This window comes from Sapajus apella, unplaced genomic scaffold, assembly GCF_009761245.1.
Source record: "Sapajus apella isolate SASKATOON/1434 unplaced genomic scaffold, GSC_monkey_1.0 scaffold6, whole genome shotgun sequence".
Classification (NCBI taxonomy): Eukaryota; Metazoa; Chordata; class Mammalia; order Primates; family Cebidae; genus Sapajus; species Sapajus apella.
Window position 1 is genome coordinate 64,579,523 of NW_022436946.1, and position 6,906 is coordinate 64,586,428.

Below are 6,906 nucleotides of genomic sequence, written 5' to 3' on the forward strand. Positions count from 1 at the left end.
CAGCCTGGCCAGCATGGTGAAACCTTGTCTCTACTAAAAACACAAAAATTAGCTGGGCGTTGTGGCATGTGCCTGTAATCCAAGCTACTCGGGAGGCTGAGACAGGAGAATCACTTGACCTCAGTAAACAGAGGTTGCAGTGAACCGAGATTGTCCCACTGCACTCCAGCCTGGATGACAGAGCAAGACTCTGTCTCAAAAAATTAAAAAATAAATAAATAAGGAATACATTTTGCTTTCCTATTTTCTGTTCATTGCATTATTCTAGACATAAACTATCAAAAAACTATATTTGTGTTTGAGTTGAATACATTATTCAATTCAATATAACAATACATATCACATAGTAATATAAATAATACATATCACATTAGCCAAACACAATATATAGAACCAATATTTTGTAACTTAAGAGTCATCATAATCCCATGTTCAGTGAGTGTTTAGGAGAAAAAGAGGAAAAAGAAAGTGAGAGAAAGGAAGGAAGGAAAAAAGGAGAGAGAAAGAAGAAAAAAAGAAAAAGAAGAGAAAAAGGGAGGGAAGGAAGGAAGGACAAGTAAGTCCATCCCCAGATTTACAAATCTTGGGGAAGTTACAAATTCTCCCAAAGCCTCTTTCCTCATCAGCTTCATTCAGTTGCCTAGTGATTCTCTTAATTAGCACTAAATAAACAAAATGAAATTAACTCAAAGGACACATGGAAGAATCAATGATCATGATGATTATTTTTAAATTCTAAACTGCTTAAAACATTAAAAATAAAATAGCATTCTGTTTTGGCTGTATTGTATACGATGTTTTAGTGTCAATATGAATCTTTAACACAGGTGATTTTCATAGTTTTAATTGATTCTTGAGGTATGTACATAAAGTTAATACTGCAAAGAAAAAAATAATGTAACTATTTTTTTCATGAGATAAGAACTTTATTTTTTTTAATATGTATATTTTATTGCACTTTAGGTTCTGGGGTACATGTGCAGATCATGCAGGATTGTTGCATAGGTACCTACATGGCAATGTAGTTTGCTGCCTCCATCCCATCACCTATATCTGGCATTTCTCCCCATGTTATCCCTCCCCAACCTCCCCACCCCTTGCTGTTCCTTCCCTGTTCCCCCTCAACAGACCCCAGTGCGTGATGCTCCCCTCCCTGTGTCCATGTGTTCTCATTGTCCAATACCCACCTATGAGCGAGAACATGCGGTGTTTAATTTTCTGTTCTTGTGTCAATTTGCTGCGAATGATGGTTTCCAGATTCATCCATGTCCCTACAAAGGACATGAACTCATTGTTGTTTATGGCAGCATAATATTCCATGTTGTATATGTGCCACATTTTCCTTGTTCAGTCTATCATATTTTTATCAAATTAATAAACATTAAACTTTTAAATGGGAGCATCTTAGAAAGTTGTTCTATTCAAATAGCATTTATTTTATCCAATTTAATATTAGGTGTTAGGTTAACATTGGAATTATGAGTTCACCTTGCAATATCTGAATTTCAGTACAATATGTGATTTTTAATAAAATTGTACATGGAATACTGTATTCCAAAACTTCAGTTCTTTTAAGAACACAGTTGCATTATGCAATTAAACTTTAGAATCCACATAAATATCAAATAGTCTTTTCTTCACAATGAAGTGGTTATGGTTACATTATATATTTGCTGTTACATTTACTACTAACTTCATTAGAAACAAGTTGGTTTTTGTTGTTATTTTTTGTACTGCTTTATACACAGTAATGTTCTGTGTGAATTATGCTATAGACATTTCCAGCATTCTGGATAAGTTTAAAAATTAAGTCACCCAGTTCTATCAATGTACCACTCTGTGACACCTTCTTCTATCTTCCACCTTTCTTTTTTTCTCCCTTGGTTTTCCTTCTAATATCCACTGAACAAATAATTATTGGCCGCCTACAACATACCAATGCCTGTGTTAAACAAACACAACACAATCTTGTTCTCATGTCACTTAACCAAGAGGTATATATAAACAAATACACAGGAAAATATTATAAAATGCAATCTTTGCATAATATAAATAAGCCCTGTATGGTTTGGGAGCATAAGGAAGAAGCCCTGAGCTCAGACTGGTAGGGGAGGTACAGAATGACTCTTTTCTGAACATCAACACCGTCAACAATAAAGGAAATTGTTACAAAGCCAGTAGATAGAATCAAATCTTTTCCCATAGATTGTCTGCAACAGACCCCTTTCCTTCCACAGTCTCTCCCATTTAAAGCACCACTTTAAAAATGTTGCCCTTGAAGGACAAAGATCAGGAAGCTGACAGCTCGCAAAGCAGTCTGCTGGCACCAAGCTCAAAGGAGCAGGCCCTAAAATGCAGAGGCTCTACTCGTTAGCCCAAACACGTCTTGTTATAATCCCTTCTGCCTTCTGTGCTTATATAATACAGACCTTCTTTGATTACAAGACACTTTGAAGATCTCACCTTCTCCCATTACTTGTCTTATACATAAAATACCCACAGATGTGAGACTGTTAGAATGTAGGAGAACTACAGTTGATAATTTATAAACCAATTCTTCCTATGGTTTGAAATTTGTTAGGATCCAGTGGAATTGAAAGAGGGCATGTCGCTCCAGGAGCACCCCCTACTGATCACAAGGAGAGGTGTTGTAACACTAGGAGTGAAGCTGACAGGCCTGGAAATAATGACAAACACTTACTATCAAATACCAGTATATACTGAGTGATATTCTGTGGTACAAGAGAACTAAGACTATATATTCAAGTGGCCGAAGCAATTATCTTATATTTTTTAATTTTTAAAGCCAATATATTTAATAATTTGACCTCTTCTAGAATAACATCACAAAAAGGACCTGGTTTGTCTTCATTCAAGCATCCTGGAGATGGTTTTGTTTTGCTTTTGTTTGTTGTTGTCATTGTTGTTAATTCTTTCTAAATGTATTCAAATCCTATTATGTACCATCTGAGCAAGAATGGAATGATGTAAAGGAAGACCTAAAGATTCCATGGTCTTGCATGTGGGGATTCAATATGATGAAATTGCCATTTGTCCCAGATACCTCTATAAATTCAGTATAATCTTAATCAGAACATAAGTGGAATGCCTTAATAAATATAACAAGTTGATTCTAAAGCTCATCACTAAAAGAATACACAAAATATTTTTGATTTGCTATCCCAAATATCAGAACACAATACAAAACTGCAGTAATACAAATGGTAACATTGTGGTACTGGTGAAGTCAATGCACCAGAAACAGATTCAGGTGCTTGTGGTAATCTCAAATTTAATCAAGGTACCTATTAAATTAATTAGAAGAGAATTTCATGTAAAATATAGAGATAGTTAAACATAATGCCTATTTTAAGACATATACAAGAATAAATTATAGCCAGATCAACAATCTAAACAAAAGAAATCATAAAAGCAATAGAAGAATAAGTAGGGCGACATTTTTATAATACCAGAAGAAGATGGGTTTTCTCTAAACAAACATAAAGTGAGCAATAGTTTCAAACTCCAAAAAATGTATGTTATCTTACAATTTTATTTAACATATGCATAGTTAATATTTCTTCCTATCCAGTTCTGATATCTTTATACTTACTCTTGTTTCTTAATTTTATTTATTTTAGGGAAAATCTCACTATGTTACCCAGGCTGGCCTCGAACTCCTGGGCTTGAACAAGCCTTCTGCCTTGGCCTCCCAAGTAGCTGGAACTACATGTGCATGCCACCACAACTTGCTTCTAAACTTATTCTTAACACATATTTTTCTATTGTTAGTTATCGGACACCTTTTTCTCTTTTTTTCTTCTTTTATTTCTTTCCTTCTTTCTTACTGTTTTACTCTTTCTTTATTTCTTTCAGAGGAAAAATTAGCTGTAAGGAAATGAAGGTGCTTGGCTAACAAGTTTGGAACTGTGAACATTATTTTAGGAGTTCAGAGTCATTAACTCCTTTCAAATACTTGAACTTCCTCAAATTAATTCAAAACTCACAGATACTAGCTGGAGCATCTAGTTGTCTGGGGCTTGCTTTATATACTCTTATTTTTTCCCCAAAATGAATGCCGCAGTGCAGAAAACTAACCAGAATAACAACAAATTACAAGAAGGAGTAGGGACTAAATCCTTTTCATTTCTAGAGAGAGAACAGGTGAGAGGTAAAGAGCTTCAGTTGCAAGAAAGCTCACTTTAAAGCTAATATGAATAGGCACATTAATGACCACACTAATCTGTGGAAGAAGACCACTTAAAACACCCCTGTCGGAACCGGGTAAGGAATCTCTTGAAGAAGCCACTGCTTGCAATTTAATGTTCCAGTAATCGCTCCATAAAAAGACCCTTGAGCTGCTGTGTGAAGGAAATGGTCTAGACAGCCACGTTCCGAGAATGTGCCATTGTGTGTTTGTGTAGCCAATTGAGTTTACCCTCTGCTCCTGATTCACAAAGAGGAGTGAGAGTGCCAGTGGGCCACCAGCCAGGATGTGGGTGGTTAAATAAGTGCTCTTGGAGGGAGTGGTGTTCTGGCAATGGCACCAGCACGCCAGCTGATCAACAAATGCAGAAGTTTTGAATGAAGTTAGACAGAAGATAAATTGGACATGCATTTTCCAATATGTGAAGGGTGGGCATCCACAGAATTTCAAACTGTTTGCAGACTGTCAAATTTCCAGGCAATTCTAAGTAACTATCAGTGTTTTTTCTGCAAGATTCATATGAGGAAGACTTGTCTATACCAATTATATATAGGAATTTTGTGACTATACACAGAGTACTATATTTTCATAACTACATGATTTGATTGCCCTTGCATAACTGTCACTACATTCCACTTAGAAGGGAAGAAAATAGGGAACAGGAAAAAAAATCTAGATTTTTGTAGATTTGCAATACATTAGAGAAAAAGAGGCTCCTGCCAAAACATTTTTTCTTAATTTATTGCAAAAGAACCTTAAATCCCACCTTTTTCATGAAGAATTTTATTGCTTTATGAAAGAACTGGTCATTTCTCTCATACCCCAAGTTGTTCAGATTTATTTCCCATGATGATCTGTTTACTGAAAGGAATGTATTATTTACTATGAGTTAATATAAATGCTTTTCTGTTAAAAGTGTTTAATCTCATAATATCCCTGATATTTTTCATATTGCAATTATATTGCAATTTCATATTGCATATCTAAATTGCATATTTCATTATTTTCTTTAAAGAAGAAAATGGTTAAAATGTTTACATGAAAATTTCCCCACAACTTACTTTTTTCCAGCTTTCTCAGCAATAATTCTGCCATCACAGGCTTTACTAATGCAAAGTTATTTTCCCCATCAGGACAAACAAAGGATTAAATGAAAGGTGGTGACTTGGCAGCTTGCCTCTTGCTGGGGCTAAAAGAGGAGAGAACCAAGCAGAACTCATCTTTTTTGACTATCCTTTTGTCTTCCAGCCATTGCCCCTCATTTTCTTCTATTTCACTTATTTCCCTCTTACCTCTCTATCGTAGACATTACTGCTATTCATTACTACTAGCTTCTCCTTTATATCCACGAACACAAAAGATAATATTTCTCACACTTCCCGCCTTCTCAAAATTAGGCACAACCATGTGACTAGTTTCAGCCAATGCTATATGGACAGAAATAACAAGAGAGGGAAAGGGAGAAATAGTCACCACAGCTAAAATGATTCCAAACACAGACCTTGCACGACTAGCTCTAACCCCATGATGACCTTAATATAGTTTCCTTACACCTACAACTACCTAAGGATAAAATTGTACACTATATCAGTCAAGGTTAAACCAGAGAGGTAAAACATCTAAGGATCAGATAGATAGACTATATGCAGGTAGGTAGGTAGGTAGATAGATTGATAGATAGATGATAGATATAGATGCATAGGTAGATGGATATAGAGACATACTGTTTTGTTACAGGGACTCAGACTAAAGCAACTCTGGGAGCCAACTAAGCAATCTTTGAAAAGCTGTTGTCTCTGTATCTGATGCTGAATCTTGAAGTCCACAGGATGAATAGTCAGGAAGGGGAGATGGATATAAAGTGAGAAAGAACAAAAACAAATTGGAGCCCAAAAACACTAGCTAGAACTTCACAAAGATGACTGAAACCCATGTCAGTTCTTGTTGCCTCTGACCTTGATAATAAGGATATTGTGGTAGGCAGAATAAGGCCCCCTGAAGGTATCCACACCATAATCCCTAAAACCAGTGAATATATTCTTTATGTCGCAGAGGAGAGTTAGGGTTTCAGATCAAATTGAGGTTGCTCCTCAGCTGACCTTAAGATAGGGAGATTATCCTGGGATATCTGGGTAGCCCCAATGTAATTACAAGGCTCCTTAAAAGAGGAAGAAGGAGGCAGAAAAGGAGTAGTGTCCGAGCAATGAAATGCAAGAAATACTTGACCAGCTGCTGCAGGTTTTGAAGATAGAGGAAGAGAACCATGAGCTGAAGAATGTGGGCAGCTTCTACAAGCTGGAAAAGGCAAAAAAAAAAAAAAAAAAAAAAAAAAGGATTCGTCTCTAGAAAGCCTCTAAAAATAAACATGGAAAAGGCAAAAAAAAAAAAAATGGATTCATCTCTAGAAAGCCTCTAAAAATGAACATAGTCCTCCAGACATCTTGATTTTATCCCAATGAGATGTCTGTCAAATGTCTAACCTGCAGGACTGTGAGATATTAAGTTGTTTTAAGCCACCATGTTTGTGGCAATTTGTTACAGCAGCAATAGAAAACTAATACAAGTGTCCTACAGAAACCAGAGCCCATTCATCATAAAGCTAAATATACACACAGACCAGTGAGTTGGAGAAGGGCCACGCATGGTGGCTCACTCCTGAAATCCCAGCACTGTGGGAGGCCAAAGCAGGAAGATGCTTC